The sequence below is a fragment of the Podarcis vaucheri genome (assembly GCF_965113315.1).
Source record: "Podarcis vaucheri genome assembly, chromosome: 3".
Lineage (NCBI taxonomy): Eukaryota > Metazoa > Chordata > Lepidosauria > Squamata > Lacertidae > Podarcis > Podarcis vaucheri.
Window position 1 is genome coordinate 93,096,382 of NC_138761.1, and position 16,574 is coordinate 93,112,955.

The 16,574-nt window shown below is 44.1% G+C and overlaps 1 long non-coding RNA gene across 1 annotated transcript in view; it reads right to left on the minus strand.

The window, feature by feature from the left end:
* Positions 1-16,574, minus strand: part of LOC309529979 — a 34,793-nt gene continuing 18,219 nt past the window's right edge. The window contains exon 3 of the long non-coding RNA XR_014218577.1: positions 1-253. This is a non-coding gene — a long non-coding RNA (uncharacterized lncRNA). The remainder of the gene's footprint in view (positions 254-16,574) is intronic.

A 16,574-nucleotide genomic window follows, 5' to 3' on the forward strand; every position in this document is an offset into this window, starting at 1 on the left:
TGTTTAGTCGTGTCCGACTCTTCGTGACCCCATGGACCAGAGCACGCCAGGCACTCCTGTCTTCCACTGCCTCCCGCAGTTTGGTCAAACTCATGCTGGTAGCTTCGGGAACACTGTCCAGCCATCTAGTCCTCTGTCGTCCCCTTCTCCTTGTGCCCTCCATCTTTCCCAGCATCAGGGTCTTTTCCAAGGAGTCTTCTCTTCTCATGAGGTGGCCAAAGTATTGGAGCCTCAGCTTCAATACTTTAGGGAGCTGTGAAACCAAGTGCAGAAATGTTTATACAGTGGTACCTTGTGTTAAGAACTTTATTTGTTCTGGAGGTCCATTCTTAACCTGAAACTGTTCTTAACCTGAAGCACCACTCTAGCTAATGGGGCCTCCCACTGCCGCTGCACAATTTCTGTTCTCATCCTGAAGCAAAGTTCTTAACCCGAGGTACTATTTCTGGATTAGCAGAGTCTGTAACCTGAAGCGTCTGTAACCTGAAGCATCTGTAACCCGAGGTGCCACTGTACATCTTCTGTGTGAAAAGCAGCCAACCAAGAGTTTCTTGGGGTTTTTTGGAGTGGGGGAAGGGGACAACCCCTACACCACAGACTTTAAAACTATGAACACAAGCCTTCAGAATTTCACGCCCTTGAGGTGTCAGCCAAAAACAGCGCAACTGTTCCTTATTTCAACCGTGCTTAGAAAGTGTCTTGTTTTCTAAGTGTACACAGAGCTTAGCTATGAATGGAAAAGATTAATGGGGTGGGCCCTCTATTACAGTGAAACATGTTAGGGCAAGTATTGGCTTAACATTGTGCACGTAATTTAAGTTTCCCTATTTGAATTCATATCCATTGGTCGTTAAGTGGGGAAATGGTTGTTTTGGCACATGTTTTGGCACACAACTGCACCCAATATAGGGGCAAAATATGTGGTCTAAACCACAGAGCCTCTTGGGCTTGCCGATCAGAAGTTTGGTGGTTTGAATCCCTGCGATGGGGTGAGCTCCCGTCGCTCTGTCCTGGCTCCTGCCAACTTAGCAGTTCGAAAGCATAACTGTGCAATTAGATAAATAGGTACTGCTGCGGTGGGAGGGTAAATGGCGTTTCCATGCGCCCTGATTTCTGTCACAGTGTTCTGTTGCACCAGAAGTGATTTAGTCATGCTGGCCACATGACTCAGAAAAGCTGTCTATGGACAAACACTGGTTCCCTTGGCCTGCAAAGCAAGATGAGCGCCGTAACCTCATAGTCGCCTTTGACTGGACTTAACTGTCCAGGGGTCCTTTACCTTTTTTTTTTTACCTTAATACTTATGCAAAACTAAACTTAGGAAAATTACTTAATCAGCCATGTACAATGTATAGATGCCACCACGTTGGCTACTGCTTGTTGTTGTTTAGTCATTTAGTCATGTCTGACTCTTCGTGACCCTATGGACCATTACTGACTGGCAGCATCTCTCTAGGGTGTTGGAGAGGAAACATTCCCAGTCTGGCTGTGTGAGAGGGAGAGGGCTGTGTGCGAAACTATATGTATGGTGAATGGGCATGTGTACATTAGTCAAAATCACGTATATATTAGGAGAAAATTGTACTGAAATGCTGAGCAATTTTGTGAGGATTTTTTAAAATAAAACAATTAGCAAATTGCTGCAGAACTGTGGAGAACTGAATTTGAGATTGGAAAAATGAGAAACTGACAGAACCTACATGGGAATAGCCATCTATTCCTATTCTCTATTATTTAGTGTCTTAGAAAGATAGGTGAAAGATTATTACAATGGTGGAATTAGGAAGAAGAAGGAGAGTTCAATTAGGAGTTCAATTGTTTTCTACTGCTCCAGAGAAGCGGACACGGAGCAATGGATCCAAACTACAAGAAAGAAGATTCCACCTAAACATTAGGAAGAACTTCCTGACAGTAAGAGCTGTTCGACAGTGGAATTTGCTGCCAAGGAGTGTGGTGGAGTCTCCTACTTTGGAGGTCTTTAAGCAGAGGCTTGACAACCATATGTCAGGAGTGCTCTGATGGTGTTTCCTGCTTGGCAGGGGGTTGGACTCGATGGCCCTTGTGGTCTCTTCCAACTCTATGATTCTATGATTCTATGATTCTATGATTCTATGAATGTTTCAAAAACCACCAGCCTCCAGTATTATGGGTTGAGGAGAAGTTAATCCCTAAGAGGATTCTTTTAAAGTAAGTGAGGCATGAACCGTTCAAACTATACGGCCCCTAGTGCAATGCCTGATAATGTCCTGTTGTAACTTGTCAAATTAAAAAAAAGTAAATGCTTCAAAGACAGAGACAGCAACTTTTGAGAGATTAGCTCTGATCCATGCATTCGAATTGGTGTGAAATCCATATTTCTCATTACTGCAAAAGGCTGAAGCCAGATATGGGACTGCATGTGGTTTGCCTTGTGTAGCTCAGATCACCTGTTTGGGGCAGGGGCAAGAAGAAATGAACCCAACACTCCTAAAATGCACATGCAACAGGTGTGTGTGTGTGTGTGTGTGTGTGTGTGTGTGTGTGTGTTTCATCCTGTTGACTCAGGGATTTGCTATTCCTAACATTTAAGTGATTCTTTGATCATTGATATCACATAGACTTACTGGTGTATATCAAGTTGCTAATATGTGAGTGACCTCAACAAATATCTTAATTGCTACTGAGTTAAGATTTGCTGCTGAATGTGTGTGTACCATTTGCATGTAACTGGAAGTAGACATGATAAACTGGCATGTTTATAACAACAGTAAGTTTATGACAGTTTGTGTAAAGATAAGTTCTTTGGGCTGTTCTGGTGCTTATTTTTGCTTTTGCTTCAAGGCCTCGTACATTACCCCCTATATTTGGGTATCATTCGCTCTGCATGACGGATGTCTTTTGCACTTTTATTCTAAAGGCAGACTGTGGTGCACTTTATCTATCTCATTTTATTATACTATTGTATACTTTGATGCGACGGGACGCGGGTGGCGCTGTGGGTTAAAGCCTCAGCGCCTAGGGCTTGCCGATCGAAAGGTCGGCAGTTCGAATCCCCGCGGCGGGGTGCGCTCCCGTCGTTCGGTCCCAGCGCCTGCCAACCTAGCAGTTCGAAAGCACCCCCGGGTGCAAGTAGATAAATAGGTACCGCTTACCAGCGGGAAGGTAAACGGCGTTCCGTGTGCTGCGCTGGCTCGCCAGATGCAGCTTTGTCACGCTGGCCACGTGACCCGGAAGTGTCTCCGGACAGCGCTGGCCCCCGGCCAATAGATGTGAGATGGGCGCACAAACCCCAGAGTCTGTCAAGACTGGCCCGTTCGGGCAGGGGTACCTTTACCTTTACCTTTATACTTTGATGCAATAAACTAATATCATCGTTTCCAAGCAGTATACAACAGAGATACAGTATTTATCATGAAATCAGTTATAAGTAACCCTTTTAAAAATCTCAACAGAAAGTAGAACAGTTGGACGTCATCCTAGAGTGAATGTTTTCAATCATTCCTTTTATGTAACTGATGGGTAGAAAATCGGAAGTCCTTTTTATCTCTCATTTCTTTCTTTTTCTTCATCTTCTTCTTCTATCCCCCCCCCCTTGTTTTCCTTGGTGTGCTCTGCTCTGGGCAATTATTGGGGTCCAAGGGTTACACACACTTGAAGGTGATGCATGGGTGGTGAAAGACCCTGAAGGAGAGACAGGAATGGGAATATCTCTTGCATTTAGATTGGGAAGAGTCGTTGGGAAGGACAGGCCTAGAGACTGCTTGATTATTTTAAGGACTAAACAGGAGAGAGACAAGCTACTTGATTTACACTTCAATAAAGCACTTGTGATCCAGGATAGAAGAGCACAAATTTACAAAGATATCCCTAAACAATTACTGGATCTAAGAGCCAACTACACTGACCTAACTGGACTTTTGAGAGGTAACGGAATACTTTACAGGTGGGAGTTCCCACAAGGTGTCTTATTTAAATACAAAGGAAAGAAGATAAAAATCAAAACGAAAGAGGATTGCCAGAAGTTCCTACACGATCACGGAGAAGACCTACAGAAAGGAGCAGCTATTTGGCCACCACCAGAGTTAGGGAAAGAGTTACCACCTTCGGACTCGGACAAAAAAGAGGACACCCCACAAGAGTAACAACAGATTGATACAAGATGTCTCTGCAGCTGTATAGTTGGAACATTAATGGCGCGAATTCCCCAGAAAAACGCAAACGGATCTTCCACATCCTAAAGAAAGAGAATTTGGATATAATTTGTTTGCAAGAAACCCATGTGACAAGGGTACACAGGAAGGTGTTAATAAATAAAAGATTAGGCCAAGAATTCATCTCATCAGACAGAGTCAAGAAGAGAGGCGTGGTGATTTACGCCAAAGAGACTCTTTCACCGAAATTTTTGTTTAAAGATGAACAAGGAAGAATCCTGGCTATTGAGATTTCGACCCAAGGAGAGAAAATTTTGATATTAGGAATTTATGCACCAAACGAGGGGAAATCAGAATTTTATAAGAAGCTGCATGAGACATTATTGGACTTTCTGGACTATTCTAACATCATTATGATGGGAGACATGAATGGGGTTGTCTCTACTTTTATGGATAAGTCACAGAACCAGAATTTGACTAAAGATGGAAGACTACCAAAAACTTTCTTTGAATTAACTGACAATATGGATTTAATTGACTCATGGAGGACGAGAAACCCCCTAGGTAAAGAAGGAACTTTCTTTTCTGAGGCCCACCTGTCATGGACAAGGATCGACCAAATTTGGACAACTAGAGGGCTGGCACCTAAGACCACAAAAATAGAAATCTGCCCAAAGACTTGCTCCGACCATAACGCTCTGAAAATGGAAATGAGATTTACTACTGCCGACTCCTTCAGATGGAAAATGAATGACAACCTGCTAAGAGATCAAGAGATTGTAAAGAAGGCCCAAAAAGCTTTAAAGGACTATTTTGAAATCAACTTGAACACCTCGGTGGAAAAAAGAACAGTCTGGGACGCGAGCAAAGCTGTTATGAGAGGGTTTCTGATACAACAGAATACGATTAAGAAAAAACTCTGGAATGGTAAAAAAGACAAGATATTGGAGAAGATAAGAGACGGCGAGAAAAAATTAAGATTAAACCCAAAATCCAAAGAGACTTTAAGAGAAATTAAATTCCACCAGTTACAATATGCGCAACTGATTAACCAAGAAGTGGAATGGAGAATTAAACAAATGAAACAAAGATCATTTGAATCGGCGAATAAATGTGGGAAACTGCTAGCTTGGCAGTTGAAAAAGAGACAAAAATTAAACTATGTTACCAATCTAGAAGTTGAAGGAAAGAACATTCAGAAACCGGGAGAAATTAGAAAGTGTTTCCAGAAATATTTTAAAAAGCTGTATACACAAGGACCCGAGGATGTAACCGAGATAGAACAATTTTTGAAAGAAAATGGTCTTCCAGAAATATCTCAAGAGAAGAGATCAACCTTGAATTGTAAAATAACACAACAAGAAATCGAGGATGCCATTCAGAATATGCAGCTGGGCAAATCTCCAGGACCTGATGGACTCACCTCCAAGTATTATAGGACGTTAAAAGACTATTTGATACAACCACTAGAGGAGGTTTGTAACCAGATTATGGGGGGAGGGAAGGCACCAGATACGTGGAAAGAAGCATTCATCACATTGATACCTAAAGTGGAAACTGAAAAGACTCAACTTAAGAACTACCGTCCCATCTCACTCCTAAATGTGGATTATAAAATATTTGCGGATATTCTGGCCAACAGATTAAAAAAAGTATTAAATGAGATAATCCATAAAGACCAGGCCGGCTTTCTCCCAGGCAGACATTTGTTTGACAATACCAGGAACATTATTGATATCTTGGAACTTTTACAAACAAATATTAACACCAAAGCAGTATTGATCTTTATTGATGCGGAGAAGGCCTTTGATAACATTTCCTGGAAATTTATGAAGAAAAATTTGGAAGGGATGGGAGTGGGAAGGGGGTTTGAGAATGGAATAGAAGCAATCTATTCAGAACAAAAAGCTAAGTTGATAGTGAACAATGTGGTGACAGAAGAACTTCATATTGAAAAAGGAACACGACAGGGATGCCCCCTATCCCCCTTATTGTTTATTTCAGTCCTGGAGGTTTTGCTGAACATGTTAAGGGAGGATCGGCAGGTACAAGGAATACGGGTCGGAGCGAAACAATATAAACTGAAAGCATTTGCAGATGACCTGGTTTTAACACTACAGGAGCCAGAACCCAGTACAAAAAGAGTTTTAGAACTGATCCAGAAATTTGGTCGGGTGGCGGGTTTTAAGTTGAACAAGCAAAAAACTAAAGTCTTAGGGAAAAACTTGACGGCCATGGAAACAGAAGGGTTTCAGAAAGAGACAGAACTAAATATTGTTAAGAAAGTGAAATACCTGGGGGTCAATCTGTCTTCCAAGAATTTGAATCTATTTAAAGATAATTATGAGAAATGTTGGTTAGAAGTTAAAAAAGATTTAGAAATTTGGTCAAGACTGAAATTATCCTTGTTAGGCCGAATTGCAGCTATAAAGATGAACGTTTTGCCAAAGATGTTGTTTTTGTTTCAAGCCTTGCAGATTGTGGACAGAGTGGAATGCTTTGGAAAGTGGCAGAAGGACATTTCTAGGTTTGTCTGGCAGGGCAAAAAGCCCCGAATAAAGTTTAAGATATTAACTGATGCAAAAGAGAGAGGGGGGTTTGCCCTGCCGGACTTAAGGCTATACTATGAAGCGGCAGCCTTCTGCTGGATGAAAGATTGGATTCTATTAGAAAACACTGATGTCCTAGATCTGGAAGGCTTCAACAATTCGTTAGGTTGGCATGCGTACTTGTGGTATGACAAGGGTAAATCATATGGAATGTTTAAAAACCATATTGTCAGAAAAGCAATATATATGGTCTGGAAAAAATACAAAGACTTATTGGAAAGCAAAACTCCGAGGTGGATCTCACCAATAGAGGCCAAAGCTCGGAAAACAACCAATATGGAGGCTTATTGGCCGAAATATTGGGAAATAATAGAAAATATTGAAGGTAACTGGAGATTGCAGAGCTTTGAAAAACTAAAGGATAAGGTGCAAAATTGGCTGCATTATGCCCAAATTAATGAGGTTTTTAAGCTAGACAAAAAAACAGGTTTCCAGGTGGAAAAATCGAAACTTGAGACAGAGTTGCTTGAACCAAAGACCAAGTTATTATCGAGAATGTATAACTTGCTGCTTAAATGGAACACTCAAGATGAGACAGTTAAACCAGCAATGATAAAATGGGCTCAGGACATTGGTTATAATATTATGTCTGATGACTGGGAAAGGTTATGGACCACCGGTATGAAGTTTACTGCATGTAATGCTTTGAAAGAAAACATTTTGAAAATGGTATACAGGTGGTACATGACCCCGGTTAAGCTAGCTAAGATTTACCATTTGTCCGATAACAAATGTTGGAAATGCAAGGAAGCTGAGGGAACATTCTTTCACCTCTGGTGGACCTGCCCAAGACTGAAGGCCTTCTGGGAAATGATCTATAATGAGTTAAAAAAGGTGTTTAAGTACACTTTTCCCAAGAAACCAGAGGCCTTCCTTCTGGGCATTGTCGGCCAGAAGGTGTCTAAAAAGGATAGAACTTTTTTTATGTACGCTACAACAGCAGCAAGAATTCTTATCGCTAAGCATTGGAAGATCCAAGATTTGCCCACACTGGAGGACTGGCACACGCAACTGATGAACTACATGGAATTAGCCGAGATGACTGCAAGGATTCGAGACTTGGGAGAAGAAGCAATGGAGGAGGACTGGAAAAAATTTAAAGACTATTTGCAAAAGTATTATAAGTTATATGAAACATAAGATGTCGTGTGATTGGGAATCTAGCTCCAGTAACAAAACTTAATTATTTATGAAATTTGACAAGATTTATGAAAGAATCAAGGTTTAAATGGGTAAAAACGATATTATGGTATATTGCTCAGAGTATATATTGATCAAGAGATTTAAATTTAAACTGTAATTGAAAATAGAAAGAAACATACGAAATAAGGATATAATTTGCTGATAAATTTATTGTTAAGAAATGCATTCTGCGAGGGATGGGGGAAGTCCAATGGAAATTTGAAATGAGTTATTGAAATGGTCGTGTTTTTCTTTTTCCTTTTTTTCTGGTCTTTTTTTTTTTTTTTCTTTTTTTTTTTTTCTTACTTTTTGATCTCTTTGTTATTTTTGTAAAAAATGTAATAAAAATTATTATAAAAAAAAAAAGGAATGGGAATATCTCTGAGGTTGAGAGGCTGGGAGAAGAAAGGAAATCTCCAAAATGGAGCTGAGAGGGTTCACCTCTTTCTGTGGGAGACAAGGCTTTGGAGCTACATTTGAGATAGGATTCTGCCTTTTCTCTTTCCCTTTCTCTTTTTATTTTGATTAGTTTCTTTTCTTGTATTATGAAAAAGCTTTAATCAAATCTGTAGGAATAACGGAGGACGACGGGAGGTTGAATGCAGGTGAGCTGTGCACACGCAAGCAAGCAAGCTGCCAGCTAGCTCTGCCGAAGCTCTTTTTATTAGCACAATATGCAAAGCCAGTCAGATACACTATGGACTGTGACCTTTACGCATCTTCCAATCCCGAGATCGTGGGGTGGTACAAAGTTATTTGGGCACCTGTTTCCACCGCGTCATTGTCCCCTTGAACAATGTATGATGAAGGAGACAAAGGTCACAGACAGGGCACAGCAGACCATTCAGAGAGCAAAGGTTAGATAGAGGGCATGATGTTCAGACAGCTGTGGCTTTGTCTGCGGGGGGAAGTGTGTTCCAAACCCGGCAATCATTCCTTCAAAATCTGATTGAACTCACTTAAAATGCCTACTGAAATAAAAAGGTATTCATTCACTAGACACTGGAAGTTCAAAAAGAAGGGGATCTGTCTGTACTGAATCAGGAGGAACAGCTACAGAGTTGGACCCGCAGTACTGAATACAGGGCTCCTAGTGGATACAGATGTAATACGTCTGATCCACAGAGAACCCCTAACACTGGCTTCCCTGAAAATCTCAGCGATTGGGCAGGGATATAAAGTATCTGGTTCGCCTTACAAATTATTAAGGTTCTGAGTCTTTTTTTGACCTATTGTCAGTCAGGGTCTAGACGTAGGCTTTGAAGTGAATTAAACAGCTACAACTCTGTACCACAGGCTACCATGTAAAACAGAAGGACAACCAAGAAAACTTAGGATGTGCCGTTGCATGCCTTTCCAGGGGACTTGAAGGTTTCAGTCTAAACATGTGCATGTTTACTCCATAGGCTTGCTCCCCAAAAAAGAGGCAAAGAAGAACTGGATCTGAGCTTTTGCTGAATTGTGCCCAAACCCCAATGAGCTCAACAAACGTTACAAGGACAGAAGACACATTTTTCTCCTTGTCTCCTTGGTAGGGAAAATGATTTTATTCAATGCATGAGAAAGTGTTGATGCTGCAGGCATTCGGTTTTCAGTACACTGTATCTTGGACAAGGTCAGAAAAAATACAGATGATAAAACAAGGAGTTGGGAATGAGATTTCCTTTTTCCTGGGTGCTACCGATAACTTACCCTACTGTGGGGAGAGATTACGGCCGTTTATAAGATGCGAATGACTTCAACGACAACAAGAAAACAATTCATGACATTATGCTTGGGAGATTGGCTTTTTAAATAAATAAATAAATAAATAAATAAATAAATAAATAAATAAATAAATTGCAGTTTGAAACCTTTGTGTTTCTAAGAACAATGTTGCATTCCTCTGCTTTTCTTTGTCTTCTTTGAAAGCACTCACTGTACTCTGGAACAAAATGGCATCTACTGTGCTTTTCAGCGGAGAGATAAAGACTTTCTTCGGTTCAATGTGCCAAAGCTCATCAGTATTATCTTAATTTCTCTGACCTTATTTCTCAGAGCTTGGATACATGTTGAAGAATATGATGATTCAGACGAAGGAGTTTTAGGTACGGGAAAAAAGATGGTGGCTGGGATCTAAGGAGCTGGAAAAGTGGAATTTTTGGCTGCTTCTTATAGTCAAAAGGCAACTGACTGCCTTGACAATAGATCTCTATTTCCCTGCGTTTCAGAGATGCATTGTTTAAGTGAGTGGAAGCACTTTCCCAGTGAGTTTTGAGGCATGTCCCAAATTTGTCTGGGACCGACTATTTTCCCTTGTAGGCATGCAGTGACAAACGAGACAGAATCATCATTCTGTGATGGGAATTCCCAATACCATTTTTCTGTTCCAGAAAAATAATCCTAACCTAATTCCTCTGTGTCGCAGCCCTGAACCAAATCCTATCCCTCCCCAAGCAGTTAGTCATTGAGAGGCATTTTCCCCTCCACTACTAATCACGATAGCTTCAGCAGAGATTTGGGCTGGAGCCTTCTGTAGCTATTGGGGGGTGGGATTTGGATTGGGAGGTCTATAGCATGGGGGCAAGGAGTTAGACCCACAGCAGGACTGTGATTGAAATTTGGAGGCGGGCATTGCTGCTTCTAATTATGTAATTTAGAAAACAAAGGTATTCCAGTTGCGGAGGCCTCACAACAAACCTGCTTTGAGCCTCACTGTACCATATCTAGTTAGCTTTCTGTTATTCTGTTTCTGTGGACTGGTGTTGGAGCAGATGAGCAAAGAAGAGAGATGCTTCTTTTGGAAGGGAAGAACACTTTTAAGAAATTGGAGGACAATTTTTTTGGTATAGCACTCTCTCTAGCTCCTCTTTCTTTCTTTCTTTCTTTCTTTCTTTCTTTCTTTCTTTCTTTCTTTCTTTCTTTCTTTCTTTCTCAGATGACCTTAGCCTCACTAAATGACTGTTAACAGACTGCTGAGACATCATTCCCTTGCTCTCTCTCTCTCTCTTCTTGTTGTTGTTGTTATAAAACCAAGGTGGGAATGGGGAGATCTGATCTAATGTGATCTGCAAAGACCTGCTAAGATGCGTCTGGGCTTCCCAGTAACAGCCCTAAAAGGACCAATTAAACCTATTATTTTAAAGACATTATCTGTGCCTGCTGGATCAGTTTCCTCCATTAATTGTTATGGGTCTCACAGGAACAGCCATCCAGCACACTTTAAAAGAATGAATGTGCTCCAAAAGAGCTGGAATACATCTTCTGTATGAGCGGCTTTTTGTTTCGGATGAATTTGCATGCAGTCAATAACAAGGCTGTTCAACTGGAGCTGAAAAACAGCCTTACAATGCCAGGCCCTGAATGGATCCTCTGTTAAAGAGGATGAACCAATTAAGCCACAGGAGCACATGAGAACTCTGATTGGCTTCCACAGGATTGGACCAATCCATAAGCATTTTCTCACTGGCTTTGACCCCCTCGGGCTCTGCTCTCAAGTTGCGATGAACACAACTTGAACTGCGCTGGAAAGAAGGAGTAGAGGCAACAGCAGCAGCAAGATCTCTCGGCTTTAACAGTGATTAAAAACAATAAATTTCTAAATGTTCAGCAGAAAACATTCCCTTTTCTAATGGCTAAATGAATGCCTTTGTACCCCTGCGTTGACAGAAAACAAAATGCTACCAAGGTGAATAAAATCAGAATTGCTCCCAGCATTGAATCAAAGCATCCAAAAGGCTAATTACTGTGTTTTTTGCTCTATAAGACTCACTTTTTCCCTCCTAAAAAGTAAGGGGAAATGTGTGTGCGTCTTATGGAGCGAATGCAGGCTGCGCAGCTACCCCAGAAGCCAGAAGAGCAAGAGGGATTGCTGCTTTCACTGCGCAGCGATCCCTCTTGCTGTTCTGGCTTCTGAGATTCAGAATATTTTTTTTCTTGTTTTCCTTCTCCAAAAACTAGGCGCGTCTTGTGGTCTGGTGCGTCTTATAGAGCGCAAAATACGGTATTATGACAAAGGTGTGTCAAGCGGGGTGCAGGTCACCCACTGTCAAGGATGGCATACTTTGTGCTTCTCACAGTGGTGACCTCAAACACACATTTTTACTCTCCTCACCGCCCCCGCCCCCCAAAAGGGATGAGCTGCAGACTTCCATTCATGCAAAAGGAATGTACTCAGAAGAAGAACACAACTGGGACTGAGTCTAAACCTGCTCTGCAGACCCCAGCTGCTCCTTTATTTTGCTATTTAGGTAGCTTATGCACCAGCTAGGTTGCTCAGTTCAGATGGACACTGATTTTGCAGGGAAAGGCATCGAAATGCAGTATGCCATAAGAAATGACAGAACAGGTATGGGTTGCGGGGTCACGTGGGAGAGATTCTGCTTGAGCAATGCCCAGAGACCCTTGACTCAAAACAGACTCAGAATCACAGGAAAGCCCAGAGTGGATAAGGTGATTATTCACAATGTCAGTTTCCTGCCATGTGAGAACCATTAAAGTCAAATACAGTATGCATTCATGCCCACAGCCATCGATCGGCCCATGAGAGTATTTTTTGCAAACTCTGTCATGTGGGCCTGTGCTACAGCTTCTTTTGAAAAGGAAGTGCTTTGCCATGCTATCATTCCTACAGACAGACCTTCACTTAGTGAGATTACACAGACAGGGGAATAGCTCAGTCGGTAGAGCAGAAGACTCTTAATCTCAGGCTCATGGGTTCAAGCCCCAGGTTGGGCAAACGTTTCCTGCATTGCAAGGCGTTGGACTAGATGACACTTGTGGTCCATTCCATCTCTACAATTCTGTGATTCTATGACTCCCAGAGAGGAGTTTGCAGTTACTTTGCTTTCCCCAGAGTCTGGCTTAGTGTGTCATCTGAACCTGGACTTCTTCTTAAGCTCTTTCCTCTTGCTAAGCCCCACCTTCTGGTTAGTGAGGAGAGAGCTTAGCCCAGTGTTTCCCAACCTTTTTTGGGCAAAGGCACACTTGTTTCATGAAAAAAATCTCGAGGCACACCACCATGCCAGATGGGGAAAGGTCACTTTTTACTTATGTAAAAAAAAATAAAAAAATAGTAACAGCATAGAAGGTAATGGTAGATGACTGTTAGGGTCTCCCCCCAAATGCAGAATTCTATTAATATCTTCCTTAGCGAGCCGCGTTAACCCCTGTAATGCTTTCTATAGAGTAAGCATAGGGGACACTGGGGGATGTGGAACCAAGGGGGCAGTGGGCCAAAAGAGTTCGGGATCTACTGCTTTAAACAGAAATAAGAGCCAGTGGGTTCTTCCTTTTTTAAAGTATCGTTTCAGCGGGGACAGCAGTCCGGATTTCCAAAAAGCGGCGCTTTTTTGTGTCTGAGCAAAGAAGAGAGAGAGGGGAAAAAAGAGAGAGATTGATTTGTGGCTGCGCAAAGGGGGGAGTAGCCCAGGAGTAAAAGTAGGAAGGACGAAGGGAGGGGAAAGGAAAGTTAATAGAAGGAAAGGCGGGTGGGAGAGAAAGAGAAAGAAAGAGGGAAGGAAGGGGGGAAGAGAAGTGGAAAGGAGGGAGACCGAGGCGGGGGAGAAGCGTCTGGAGAGTTGCTCCGAAGTTTGGGGGGCCGCGGGGGTGGGCGCGCGTCCCAGGAGGCGGAGGCCAGCCCGGGCCGGGAGCCGCGCCACGGCCCGGGGGCAGTAGGCAGACCGCAGCTCCTAGGATGTGGAAAGGGGACGGCGGCGCAGGGGGAGGAGACCCGCACGGCTAGGGCAGCGCGCAGGGGGAGGGGAGCGGGCCGGAGGCGGGCGAGGGGGGCCGCGATCCCGTGCGCCGCGAACATGGCCTCCTTCCCCGCGGGCCCCGCCGAGCCCCCCGGCCGGGGAGGGCGGCGCGCCCCCGCCGCCAGAGGAGAGCAGAGGCAGGAGGAGGAGGACGAAGGCGCTGCCGAGGAGGCGCGCCAACTTCTGCCAACTTCGGCGCCCGCCCCGTCGCCGCAGGCTCCTCCCGGCCGAGAGCCAGAGGACGGCGGCGGAGGAGGAGGATTGGGTTTGGCGACAGCTGCTGCGTCCTCTCCAAGCGCGGGGCTGGCCTCCGCCGCACCCGATCCTCCGCGCTCGCCGCACTTCTCGGCGGAGCAGGTCTCATGCGCTGCTGCAGGCGGGCGACCCCGGCCGGCTGGGCCGCTTCCTGGGCTCGCTGCCGCCCGTCGCCGAGGCGCCGTGCCTGGAGGCGCAGGCGGGCGAGAGCCTGGCCAAGGCGCGCGCGCTGCTGGCCTTCCAGCGCGGCGACTTCGCCAAGCTCTACCGCCTGGTGCAGAGCCGGCGATGGGATGTGGGAGGGAGCTCGCTCGCCGCCCCGCGTGTGCCTATGTGGGGCACATTACAGCCCCGTGATGTCAGCGCCACGCAGGCAGCCAGGCAGGCAGACGGCGAGAGCCCCACGCTGGGCGGCCTCTCCTTGCTGCCGCCGCCCTGCCTCTCGCCGCCCAACTCGCCCGCCTCCCTCCCACGGCACACCAGGCAACGTCTCGCGGCACACTAGTGTGCCGCGGAACACCGGTTGGGAAACACTGGCTTAGCCAAACAACACGCTAAGCTGCAACTGTTCTTCACAGCTGCAGAAAGGACCATAGAGAAGCCAGGCATCTGCAAGTCTCACCATGCCACGCTTTGCCTTAGCTGGTGCTGTGAACCAGTCCATTGTGGCTGCAGGACACAGTTGAAGAGAGACAGAAACACAGGATCCTCCTTGCCACAGGAGCACCACACAGAAAAACAGGCATCGTTGCTCAAGGATTTTTTTTTGCAGCAAGGGCTTTTCCTTGGCCTATTTGCATATTTTGAGATGCCATTGAAAGTCATTCCGCTGTGTAAGGGAGCCTGCTCAGTAGACCTGGGTTTCACAGTTTTGTGAATTACGGTCTTTAGACAGTGGCAATTAGTCAGATTTATCCATAGAATCATATAATTGTAGAGTTGGGACCCTGAGGATCATCTAGTCCAACCCCCTGCAATGCAGCTGTCCCATACAGGGATCGAACCTGCAAGCTTGGTGTTGTCAGCACCACGCTCTAGCCAACTGAGCTATCCAGGCTGTGCTGCATCCAGTTGCTTACATTCACATAGTTCCCCACTCTGATGGGGTTTTCTCTTGTGGAAACAGGTGATGATATTCATTCATTAGCTAGGTTTATTAGATCCAGACTTCAACGACTTGATTATTTCTATTATTATTATTATTATTATTATTATTATTATTATTATTATTATTATTATTATTGGGGTCGTATTGATTGGCTTGAGTTGCCCAAAGCTGTATGTTATGCATATGATTTGTGACATCACCTCCCATTTTAACACCTTAGGTTACTCCCCCCCCCCTCCCCACAGGTCTCCTGCAACCTCTTCACTTGGACTGCAAAGTGAACTGAACCGAAGCCATTTTAAAATCCGTACGGTATAGGCAATATTGGGGCAGAGCATTTCCCAGGCTCATGTAGTTGGCTGTCAGGCTCTTGTTAGCTTGTCAACAACTCATCACCAAAAGCGTGCTTGTAAAATACGCAGTTAAAATTTGCATCAGTGCCGGGCAGAGAGGGGAGGAATGCCATATTGTCGTTTGGTTTTTGAGTTTTCAGATATGAGTAAGCAGCTAATAAAATAATGAATCATCGTTACCGGATGCTAGCTGGCAGCCTGTTGGCACAGTACAAGATGTTTTAGTTAATTAAGTTGTGCAACAGTATCATCTTAACATCAAAGCATATGGTTTTATTTGGGTGACAACTGTAGGTAGCAAGTGTCATGCTGAAAATGTATCATAAACAATGGCCTTAAAACCCCACTATATACAATGTAATGTTTCTGTTTCATTCTGGCCACATGTGGCAGCTTCTCAGGTAAAAAGGTAAAGGTAAAGGACCCCTGGACGGTTAAGTCCAGTCAAAGGCGACTATGGGGTTGCGGCGTTCATCTCGCTTTCAGGCCGAGGGAGGCGGTGTTTGTCCACAGACAGCTTTCTGGGTCATGTGGCCAGCATGACTAAACCGCTTCTGGCACAACGGGACACCGTGACAGAAATCAGAGCGCATGGAAATCCTGTTTACCTTCCTGTTGCAGCAATACCTATTTATCTACTTGCACTGGTGTGCTTTCAAACTGCTAGGTTGGCAGGAGCTGCGACAGAGCAATGGGAGCTCACTCCGTTGCGGGGACTCGAACCGCCGACCTTTCAATCGGCAAGCTGAAGAGGCTCAGTGGTTTAGACCACAACAGACACCTGAAGCATAATAGAAAATGATTCAATATCACTATTAAATCTCCATAGCAGACAAGAAAACCGACCTGATCCAGCAGCCCCTTTCTGCATGTCAAGGGTGGTAGCCAACTGAGTTCAGCTCAAAAAAGACCTATTAAAATTAATGGATCTAAGTTGTTCATATCCAGTAGTTTCAATGAATCTACTCTGAATGGAACTTTATTATACATACATACATACATACATCATACATACATACATACATACCCCACCCATCTGGCTGGGTTTCCCCAGGCACTCTGTGTGGCTCCCAACAGAATTTTAAAAACACGATAAAACATCAAACATTAAAAACTTCTCTAAACAGGGCTGCTTTCAAATGTCTTCTAAAATTCAGATAGCTGTTTCTTTCCTTGACATCCGATGGGAGGGTGTTCCACAG